This window comes from Amblyomma maculatum, chromosome 1, assembly GCF_055883805.1.
Source record: "Amblyomma maculatum isolate TAMU_Amacu chromosome 1, ASM5588380v1, whole genome shotgun sequence".
NCBI classification, from domain to species: domain Eukaryota; kingdom Metazoa; phylum Arthropoda; class Arachnida; order Ixodida; family Ixodidae; genus Amblyomma; species Amblyomma maculatum.
Window position 1 is genome coordinate 235,192,179 of NC_139344.1, and position 12,341 is coordinate 235,204,519.

Here is a 12,341-nt window from a genome sequence, read left to right on the forward strand (position 1 = left end):
ATGTATGTGTGTGTGTGTGTGTGTGTGTGTGTGTGCGCGCGTGTGTGTGTGTGTGTGTGTGTGTGTGTGTGTGTGTGTGTGTGTGTGTGTGTGTGTGTGTGTGTGTGTGTGTGTGTGTGTGTGTGTGTGTGTGTGTGTGTGTGTGTGTGTGTGTGTGTGTGTGTGTGTGTGTGTGTGTGTGTGTGTGTGTGTGTGTGTGTGTGTGTGTGTGTGTGTGTGTGTGTGTGTGTGTGTGTGTGTGTGTGTGTGTGTGTGTGTGTATACCCTGTTATGTACGAATAACGCTAGAAGATAATGAAGTGCAACGTTATTTAATTGGGTTGACAAAAATCACTGCGACAGGAATGTGTAATGGGAGACAAGAAGTCTAAAGTGCGTAATGAGCCGACACCACCTAAAAGGCCATTCCACGTTTCTGGTGTGTAATGTAGGCTAATGGGCGTAATACACAGTCTATTGTCCAAAATGTGGGTTGGCAACTCCATACAATATTCACAGTACGCACTTTCGTAGGCGTATGCTAGGCATGCCAACAATGTGCGACACTGTTTCGATGGAGCTACTACAGTTGCTTGAGTGCTGACTGTTGGAGTTCGTTGACAACGTGTACTCTCTGAAGCAGAGCCGACAGAGCTATGATACACGACTGGACGCGATGCGCGCTTTGGAAGTCAGTGATCACATTGCATAGGCTGCGTCCTCTGCATACGTTAGTCATTTTAAGCGATAGCTTATGCAGCGCGTTCGGTCGGTAAGCCGCCGAAGTATTAGCAGTCCGCGCCGCGTTTTGGAAATAATTAGCGGTGGCGTAAAAAAAATCGTGTCATTGTAATTTGTGGTTCCAGTAAATGATGATTGATTGGTGTGTAAACGGCGAGGACGAGTTAGTGAAATCAGTGCAATAAATTGATGTATTAAAGAAATTCAAGCATTGAGAATAGGGGTACAAAGATGTCAAAATGCTCAAAATGGACAGCCAATGTCTGCGGATTCGATGTATCGGTGTCGTAAAAAAAAAAAAAATACATTTAAAAAAGAACAAATAAAAATGACACATATATTCCATTGTCTCGTTGAAAATCATATATACTGAACCGTCGGGACGTTGCGTGAATGACTGAATTAGGTAATATGCAATATATATATATCTTATAGGATGTCCTCTATAGGATGTTTACGCGTGATGGGCGTTTACCGATAATTTTTTTCTTTCGTAAAATAGCGATGACAAAGTTCATTGTTTTCAAAAAGAGAGTCCAATGAAAGAACTGCGCAAATAAAGCAGCTTTCTTCCCTGTTCCTCCCGCCTATTAGGTCCCGCACAGAGAGCACTATATATAGGTACTGTGACTTTATTGCATGAAGTGCAATAAAACAACGCCGAAATATGAGTAAGTAAAAAATTTCTACCTACCGTGTCGGTTCTCCTCTAGTGCATTTCGCCAAACATGAAAACTTTGTTTGTTTGTTTTTGTGTTTTTTACTGCACGAAATGGTATATTGTCTGTAGAGATTTGAGGTCATTCTGCAGTTAATTAAGTAAAATGAACTATGGAAAACCTTTAATACTCAGTTTAGGGCCAAAACCCTTTCATTAAGTTCTGGTAGGTACTAACATACCTCCTACGTGATCGTTCTTACGGGCATTTGAAGAATGCTCTCGAAACATGAAAACTAGCACATGATTGCGGTCCTGCGCCGCCGTCAGGATTACATGGGTATAAGATATGAAACAGCAGTGAACAAGGGTTGAGCGGAAGCCTCAGTTCTCAAGTAAAGCCAACGTTTCAACAAGTGGACAGCATCTGGGCAGCGCGATTACCACTCTCTCATCTGGTCAACTTGCGAACTGAGGCTCCCCCTGCAACCTGTGTTAGTGCTCTTCCATATACTGTGGGGCCATCTTGTTTCTCTCTTTCAACTCCATGAGTATAGAATGTGTGGTATGTCCGCCCTTTGGTGCCCGCAGAAAGAACAGATGGGAATGTACTTTTTTGGAAACTATTTGGAGTAAATGTATGGATTAATTCTTAATTGTAAAGCAGTCGAAGAGTCAGCGGCTCTGTGTGCAATCGCTGTGGGAGGCCGCGCTGCTCTGCTCAGACACAGACGTTCATCTCCGAGTCACAGAGCGGGCCCAAACGTCATCTGCATGGTGTCTGGCTTAGAAGAGGGGAACAGCTCCTCAGCCCACACCTCAAACCTCTTCTTCAATATAGTTTCCGCTTCTACCTTGCGCCACCGTATTGTAGCACTGGCAAAGGCGTTTTGAGTCAACGAAGCGTGAACGCTCACCGTCTCGAAATTACCGCCCTGCGCCATTTTAAACTGTCTCCTTTCCGATCACACAGTGGAATATCCTCATAACACTGTTCTTTCAACATATGCCTCCGTCAGGTGCGAAACAGTGGCAGTTCGAATCATTTCGCCAGATTTGGCATGGGGCTATCCTGTTCGCAGCTCGGACTACCTACTTATATTATTTGCGGAATATTTGAATCTTGGATTGGCTCTGCACAAAATTCCATGTGATGTGTCAAAAGTTATACCTTCGCTGATTGTTTGTCACTTTTAGTCACGCTTGAAACTACACGAAAATATTATTTGATCCGTTTCCTGCAATTTTTTAATCTACACATTTGTTTCTTTTAGCAAGATTGGCTCTTAATGCGTCCGTGACATATCCCGTCCCTATCTTCAGTATGCTGGCAATTTTCAGGTTTCAGCAGCCAGGCTACGTGCGCCCTTACTAAATACCACCGATTATCAGCACTTAGCATATAAATATAATTGGAACATCAGTTTATGTAAAACCAGGCTTTGTGAGGTATCAATGAGGCTGTTGCTGTGCAGGATTCCCAGTTTGAATTTATATATGAAGATGCGGGTGGACACCGACAAACGTATGCGACACATGCGGGAAAGTTGAATCTATAGAGCATGTTCTCCTCTCCTGCCTGAAGTTCCCACTTCAGAGAAATATCTACTTGGAGGCCCCGCTCTCTGGTTTAAGCCTCCCATTGCCTCTACCAGTATTACTATCGTTCGGGGCGAGCGCCGGGGAGTTTGCATTGTGTTCAATATGCGGGGTTCTCCATGATTACATAATTGCAACTGGTAGGTTGAATTGCATACTCTTTGATATTTCTTCGAGATCTTTTTTTTTTTCACCAAATATTATCATTGTTATTTTACTTTAAATGATCGGTAGTTTTTCAATACATTTTTCAAACTTCCCCGCTCGGCGCTTAACTTTTGCCATAATCGCTTGTGGAAATCTCCAGGTACAGTCAAACCTCGATTTACCGAAACAGGATTTAACGAACATATAGTAATTCCTCCTCAAACGCCCATAGGATCGAATGCTCTGACTGATTCGAAATAACGAAATCAATTCCGTCATCTGTCCCGATTTAACGAACCTTTTTTCGAAAAATGATGGTGGAAAGAGGTTATTTTGGTCTATTTTGTCGAGAGCATCCCCACATTTATTGATTACGCAGGGCACCCTCGCCCCGCTTCTTATGAAACTGCGCGGCACAAAATGAAAGTGTTAGTGTTCAATTGAATGCACTAGATGGTGCTAGCGGTCTCATGTCGCTTTGTTTTTGTTTTTTTTAGGGGCGTGCTTTTTTTGTGGTTTTTTCGCCATTTTGCTTATGCGGATAATTTCCCATGCCTTTGAGTGTGTGTGTGTGTGTGTGTGTGTGTGCGTGTGTGTGTGTGTGTGTGTGTGTGTGTGCGTGTGCGTGTGTGCGTGTGTGTGTGCGCGCGCGCGCGCGTGTGTGTGTGTGTGTGTGTGTGTGTGTGTGTGTGTGTGTGTGTGTGTGTGTGTGTGTGTGTGTGTGTGTGTGTGTGTGTGTGTGTGTGTGTGTGTGTGTGTGTGTGTGTGTGTGTGTGTGTGTGTGTGTGTGTGTGTGTGTGTGTGTGTGTGTGTGTGTGTGTGTGTGTGTGTGTGTGTGTGTGTGTGTGTGTGTGTGTGTGTGTGTGTGTGTGTGTGTGTGAGTGTGTGTGTGTGTGTGTGTGTTTAGGCGGGTGTGGGAGTAGGACATTTTGTTCCGGCGAAATTGGCGAGCCGATGTTCGCGACAGCAAAGTGGTTCTCGTTTACCCTTTTTCCTAGCAGTTCCGACCCTTGTAATTTTTTAATGTAAGCGTGGTGTTCAAAGAAGCAATTTCGCCAATTCTTGCAATACGCCCGGGATCACAGAATTATAAACTAACGCCCAGGATTGGCCGGTTGGGACCTCATAAGATAAACAGCATTCCTCTTCGAAATTTTCTGAAGGTTTATGCGGCGTTGGCCGAGTTTTATGATTAATTGGTGTTTTGCTGTCTTTTCCTCTTTTGTTTGTTTTGTTCGGGATTTAGTCTTCACAAGTCGTTTCATGAGTGGCTTTTACGGAAAATTTGTGCCCCGTTAATATGACATCCGTTAATATGAAGGACCCGAATAATGGACAGTTTTTGTAGGGGCGAAGATTTTTCAATGTATTTATGTCTCGTTAATATAGAAACTCGCTCTGAACAATGGAGATGGGATGAATGCACACAGCCTATTCGGCCCATGTATTTGTGTCTCGTTAATATGGACATCGTTTGAAAAAAACAGAAGAGTCCGAACGCAAGTTAAAGAAGGGTGCGCAAGCCGGGAACCTATGCGACAGCCGATACGGTCGGATGCCTGAACGAGTCCTGTGGAGTTGGAAAGAACCGAAGCGGGCATGTCGTCGTTTTAGGAGGGAAGGGGGGGGGGGGGGGAGGAGGAGAAAAGGAGGGTGGATGACAGGGATCGTACACAGCAAACTGAGGGTCAGCTAACTAAGAAAGACCCCAAAAGGAGGGAACCGGGAGATTTCTGGGTGCAGCGGCAGCGCCGCAACTAGAGGCCACAGTCGGGAAAACAGCAACATGTGGTCGCAGAACAGAAGAGAGGCCGGTAAAAGCGTAAGAAAGAAACAATAAGAAGAAAGACAAGCGCCAAAATTGGGGGTGGGAACTGAAGTTTTTCTATCCCAGAACACAAAGTGTGTTGCGTGAAGCCGTTAACGCTTTTCGGTCAGGGTCAACAGAAACGCGACGACCACGCAACCAGGACCGGGCGTCCCGTCCTGGACGCCCTTCCTTCTCATGCTCCTGGTTTTTGTCACTGTTGCGCTGCCGAACTACCACATTTTGCACCACAGCGATCCGCATGTCGGCTTCGCCTTGAGTCAACGATGCGGCCTTGACAAGGTCTGAGCTCTTCGTAGTCGGCTAGCCGTCGTTCTAAACTGTACTTCAGCTTGCAGTGTTTGTTTCATAGGAACACATACAAACGACACAGGAAAGGGCTGTTTGATAGCCCTCTGTATAGTAGCCTGCCAACTTGACTCCCTCGCTTCCTTATAAAAACAGTACAAGGCAAGAAAGAGAATCAGAAGAACGGAAAGTCAGGGAGGTTAACTAGGGAAAAAGAGTGCAAAGAAGCAGGAGCCTGTAACTCTCAACTTTAGTCTGACTTTTGGCATGGTGGGAGTTAAACGCAAAAGAATGGAGCTGAACTTAGGCGCGAAGCGGGAAATCTGTGAATACAAGCGGCAAAAGCAATCTCAGTCAATCCAAGCCGTGAAAGACTGGACCCATGTTCAACTAGGCCTCAGCCTCGTCAGGTCGACGGTATACCATTTATATATACTACCGAACTCCGATAAATGGCTCAACATCGGCATCACAGCGTAAGCCACAGTCCGACAGCGCCCAGCACAGTTCGAAGAAATGGAGTCAGCCTTGTTAATGTGGTTCGGAAATGTGCTCGCGAATGGTGCTGTCGTGAGCGACGAAATGCTTCAAGAGAAGGCTCGCTGCCTCGGCAACATTATGGGTGCTTCTTTTCCTCCGTCTTGATAGGTTTTACCTGTGGTGACTTACGGAATTTTTGTTCAGTAAAACAGGGAGATGTTTACTGAGAAATGTTATTCTACGCTCTGTCTAGGCGTTACTGACTTCAGCTACTCATGAGGATGGCTGACAAGGTTTAAGAACAGACATGACGTTTCGCGTCGACGGATTTTTGGAGAAGAGGGTAGCATCGACATGTCGGCGGTGTTTATATACCCAAATTAATTAAAACAGCAGCGATTAATTATAAATTTTTTCTCAATTATATACTTTTCGTTTTTATTCATGACTTGTTATTATGGATGACTCGCTTTATGGACAGTTTGGGTCGGAAACCAAAGCGTTCATACTAACGAGGCACGACTGTATTTCTATTTTTTCTTAATTTAATATATTCTGTCGCAAAACAATGTACAGTGTATTAAAAAAAAAGCTCGGCAGTCATCAATTTTTTTTTTCGAATTAAGAAAAAGAGCAAGGATGAAAGCTTGGGCGCGTTGGTGTCGGTTTTCTTGCTTTATAGCGCTAAACAGACAGGGACACAGCCAGACATACGGGATGGGCGATAAAAAAAAGTGCCCGTCCCGTGTGTCTCGCTGTGTCCTTGTCTGTTTAGCGCTATGTGGCAAGAAAAGAAAAAGAGCATATCGTCATTGTTGTCGTCGTCACTAGGGTCAACAGCATTTGTCTTTTCAGTTTATAGTAAGAATTGGCTTGTTTTATTTCTAATACGAATCTTATTCACGTGGGTCAGATGGGATAAACTCTTAATATTGCATTATGGGCCTATGCGTAGTAACGTGGTACCCATGTAGGCCTTAGATTGAAACCGACCACAATAGGGTAGGCGAGGAGGGGGAGAGGATTGCCACTTTAGTGCAGAGTTGGACATGTAGTGTCCAGGGTTTCTCTGCTTTTATCCAGGATATTATTTGTAGTATAAAATTAGGAGTAAAATACAGCCTTCATACGACAAAATTCTGGCTAGCCTATATATACCCCAGGATTACCGAGAAATGTATATTTGCTTTAAGTTACGGTTTAATTTAATGACTTTTTTTTTTTGAGGTTGAGCGCCTGACCTCAACCTCACATTTTGAGTTTGCGGTGAGGTTGAGTGAGGTCGCCAATGGTCACCTGAAAAGTGAGGTGAGGTCGCCTGGGGGACCTCAACCTCAATTGATGAGGTTGAGGTTGAGTGAGGTCGCCAAATATTTTTTGAGTTTGAGGTGAGGTCGAGGTTTTTGAGGTCAAATGCCCACCTCTGGTCACAATACCATTAAAGATATGGCGCCGGAAGATGAGCCCCTGCAGGTTGGAAGGCGTCCCACATGTTACTGGGGATGAACAAAGGGCGATTCCTAGTAGCTCCAGGACGAATGAAGCGGCTGGGCTAAAGCCAAAAGGACGCTCAGTTGTGGATGTGTCGGGAAGCGACCGGAAAGTCCGATGTTGCAAGGAGATATATCACATAGCAAAATAGAATGTAAGATCTATGACGCAAGGTAAACTGGATGTCGTGAAGCGAGAAATGGACAGATTGAACATTGATATCTTGGGTATCAGCGAGCTCAAGTGGACCGGAATGGGAGAATTTAACTCCGGCCAAAATTATGTCTTTTATTGTGGCCACGAATCCAAGAGAAGGAATGGGGTCGCGCTCATAGTAAACAGAAGAATGGGCAAAGCAGTGCTAGGGTACAACCCCAAAAACGACCGAATGATTTCACTTCGGATCTAAGGTCACCCTTTCAACATAACAGTTATCCAAGTCTATGCACCAACCACTACTGCTGAAGAAGCTGACGTTGAGAGATTTTATGCGGACCTACATTGCCTTTTAAACCGCACCCCATCATCAGACGTCGTTTTTCTCATAGGAGACTGGAATGCTAAGGTCGGGAGTGAAGAAATATCTGGAATTATAGGCAAGTTCGGTCTTGGCGAGTCAAATGAAGCTGGGCAGAGGCTAGTAGAGTTTTGTCAAGAAAACAACCTGACCATAGCGAATACTCATTTTCAACCGCACAAGAGGCGCCTGTAGACATGGACTTCAGCGGACGGTCTGTACAGGAATCAGATCGATTATATTCTTTGCCGGTAGAGATGGAGAAGCGCTATACAAGCAGTAAAAACAAGGCCTGGGGCCGATTGTGGCACCGATCATCAGCTTCTTGATGCCAAAATTAAGCTTTGATTGAAGAAAACGCAGAAAACTAGAAGGCCTGTCAGGTATGATCTGGATAAAATTCCATTAGAATATGTTGTGGAAGTGAGGAATCGATTTCAAGAATTAGATCTAGAAGACAGAGAGCCCGAAGAGATGTGGACTGGTGTTCGTGATATAATACAAGAAGTTGCTACTAAGGTAGTTCCAAAGCCAAAGAAATTCAAGAAAGCAAACTGGTTATCTAAAGAGGCTTTGCAAATAGCTGAGGAAAGGAGGATGGCAAAAGTTATGGGGGAAAGAGAAAGATATAAGGTTCTCAATGCGGATTTTCAGAAAATAGCAAGGAGAGATAAGAATGCCTTCCTGAACATACAGTGCCAAGCAATTGAGGACAACAGCCAATTAAGGAACACAAGAGCTCTGTATAAGACAATCAAAGATATCAAAGGAAGCTTCTGTGCTAAGCTGGGCGTGATAAAGGACAAACGAGGCAAGGACCTCACTGAAGCCTCAGAGATAAAGAAGAGGTGGCAGGAATACACAGAAGAACTGTACAAGAAGGACCCGAATGTGAAAACCCAACATAAGACGGTTGTGATTACTGATCTCGAGCCGGGCATCCTGAAGAGTGAAGATGAATGGGCCTTAGCCAGCCTTGCTTAGAAAAAAGCTAGCGGAATTGATGGCATTCCAGCTGAGTTGCTCCAAACCTCAACCATGACGCTGTTAACATTCTGCATACATTATGTCAGAAGATTTGGACAACCCTACAGTGGCCACAGGATTGGAGGAGGTCAGTTTACATCCCCTTTCCAAAGAAAGGCAGTGCCATAGATTGTTCCAACTACCGCACGATCGCGCTTATTTCGCATGCTAGCAAGGTGATATTGAAAATCTTCCAAGGAAGGCTGCAGCAGTATGTGGATCGGGAGCTTCCGAACGTGCAGGTTTCGCAAGGGCAGAGGAACTAGAGACCAAATTGCTAACCTTCGTTGGATCATGGAAAAAGCAAGAGAGTTCCAGAAACCCATCTACTTCTGCTTTATTGATTATGCGAAAGCGTTTGACTGCGTAGATCACAGCAGATTGTGGCAAGCTCTCCAAGAGATGGGAGTTCCAATTCACCTCATCTGTCTCCTCAGGAACCTGTATGAAGGACAAGAGGCCACAGTCAGAACTGGGCATGGTCTTACTGATTGGTTTCCGATTGAGAAAGGAGTGAGGCAAGGCTGCATACTGTCGCCCTGCCTATTTAACCTATATGCAGCATGCATCATGAGGAAGGCCGGTCTGGACGAGTCTTCAGCTGGAGTGAATATTGCTGGAAAACGTATCAACAACCTTAGATATGCGGATGATACCACTTTAATGGCAGAAAGTGAAGTGGAACTCAAGAGACTTCTGATGCATGTACAAGAAGAGAGTGAGAAGTTTGGGTTTAAACTGAACATTAAAAAGACAGATCATGGCGTCTTGCCCTATCAAGTCCTGGAGCATCAATGGATAAGAAGTGGAAGCTGTGACAGATTTTCTCTTCTTGGGCTCCAAGATTATCTCGGAAGGAGACTGCAGCCATGAAATTAGGAGACGCCTGCTTCTGGGAAAGAGAGCAATGGTTAGCCTTGACCGCCTAGTAAAGAGCAGAGACATTAGTCTGCCAACCAAAATCCGTCTAACTCGTGCTATGGTCTTTCCAGTTGTGATGTATGGATGCGAGAGTTGGACTGTGAAAAAGGCTGACCGCCGAAGAATTGACGCGTTTGAGTTGTGGGGCTGGCGAAGACTCTTGAGAGGTCCTTGTACTGCCAGAAGATCAAATCAGTCAATATTGTCGACCATAAACCCTGACTGCTCATTGGAGGGTCCAATTCTAAAGTTAAAGCTCAGCTACTTTGGTCATCTGATGAGAAGAGAGAAGTCGCTGGAGAAAGATTTGTTGTTGGGAAAGGTTGAGGGTCGCCGGAGAAGGGGTAGGCAGCGAACGCGATGGTTAGATGGCATCCTCGAGGCACTGCAGATGAAGTTATGTGATGTTAGGAAGATAGTGAGAGACCGGAAAGCGTGGCGTGACATGGTCCATAGGGTCACGAAGAGTCGGACACGACTGAACGACTGAACTGAACTGAACTGAACGCAAGAATCACATCATCATTCACTACTGGACTTCATAAAGTTAGCAAACATTCTCGGATTCATTTCAGAATTTCTTCATCCCTCATCACACACCCCTGTGATGACCTGAGGCAATAAATATCGGTTATAAAGAAAACTTGTCATTTCGAGCATCGAAGTTTCCCAAGTGGTCTTATACCAGAGGTCTGGTTGCGACCGATGCTATTTAATTAAGAGCTATGGTGGCGACCTCAGAGTGTCTAAATATTATTTAGAGGGAAAGCTGACGGCACTTCATCTACTATGAAGAGGCGCAGGTATGTCGGGAAGGTTGTGTAGTTTATCGTTCTATCACTGGTTCCACTGATCAATGAACACTACAAAATGACCTTAATGCTGTACATAACTGGTGTGACCACTGGCTAATGGAACTTAACCCTCATAAATGTAAACTTCTATTCTTCCACCGTCGTCGTAATCCTCTTATTTTTTCCTACGTAATCTCTGGAGTGCCCGTACAACCTTTTCAGTCGTATAAATATTTAGGCGTAACACTTTCTAGTGACCGTTCTTGGAATTTGTATGTAACTAACACAATATCATCGGCCAATAAAACATTAGGATTCTTAAAACGTCATCTACATTGCGCGCCTCAACATGTTAAACTCTTAGCCTATAATTCTTTCGTCAGGTCTAAACTGGAATTCGCGTCACCCATTTGGAATCCCCATCAAGTTTACCTCATTAATTCTCTCGAGTCCGTTCAAAATCGCGCTGCCAGGTTCATCCATGCCCTGTATTCTTATGATGTTAGTACCTCTGCCCTAAAAACAGCCTCAGGTTTATCATCACTATCTCGCCGTCGTCGCACTTCAAGCCTTTCTTTATTCCATAAAATATTCAACAGTCCCATGCGGGCAGCCCCTTATATTCTTCCCCCAGCACGCATATCACCCCGCACCAGTCATCGCCTGCACGTCGCCCGTCCATTGTCACGCACCGTTACCTTTTCGAATTCCTTTTTTCCCCGCGCAGCTACAGACTGGAACGGCCTTCCAGGTGACATCGCTGTTATCCCCTGCTCATCAAAATTCTTTGAAAGTGTAAAAAAAATATGTACAATAACAATGTTTTTATGATGTTTCCCACCCCTTAAGTAACACCCCTTCCTGGGGCCTTTAAGGAAATAAAATGAAATGAAACGAAATGCGGCTTCGTATTTTGGTTGGCTCTGCAGTGGCTTTGCTATTGCGGAGAAAAAAACCTGGGTTCAACTGTAATAATATGCCTCCCCTCGAGAGAAGCCTGGAATAACTGCTTTGACAATTTATACTGGCCCACTGCTAAACTTGACTTGCGTAACTTTATTGAAGGGAATAATACTCTCAAAATGTAATGTAAACCTGATCATGCGCGGCCAAACCAGGTAAGTACCATTTCCAAACTTACTACTTTACTAAAGGGTCAACGACACGCAAGCTTTCTATGCGCAGTTTCACCGCAAAACAGCATCCGGTTGAGGCGGGAGAACTTTTCAAAACGCTTCTGATAAAGTTGCAGAACGCTGCAGTTCTTGTTCACTCTACTTGGGAAGACATGTGCGCAGAAACCCGCAGCTAGTTACATAAACTAACTTGGCTGCAAGGAGGGTATATACTTCCTTGTTTGACTGGCTTGGAGGTATATCTGTACCTATTGAGTTGTAAATATTGAAACAGCTAAGTAAAAAAAAAAAAAAAAAAAAAACAAGAGCAAGAAGCGCAGTCATATGCGCCTAAATAGATAAAGAAAGCAGTACACTTTTTATTTACAATAATTGTACTGTGATTTGCTTTTTAGCGGCTTATTTTATAGCTCCTCTATACCCGCTGGAACATTCCAGAGAACGGTAGGCTTGCATGGGCTTGGCTATGAAACGAACACTACTTAGCGTTTTGCGTGCGAGAAGGTGGCAATTGAGCGGTGTCTTCATTTGGCCGTTTACTGCGCATAACGTGAACGTGGGTGCGCCAGACGCTTTCGCATGTTGTTGTGTTGGTTGTGGTAAAGCTTGTAAAACGCACCAGTTCTCGGACGGTCGGATGTTCCTGCGCGACACCGCTTTTTTGGGCACGTCGCGTGTCGTGTCATGGAAGTGGAGGCGTGAGCCATGAACGGCGTCTGAATGCGTCGCTGTTGAA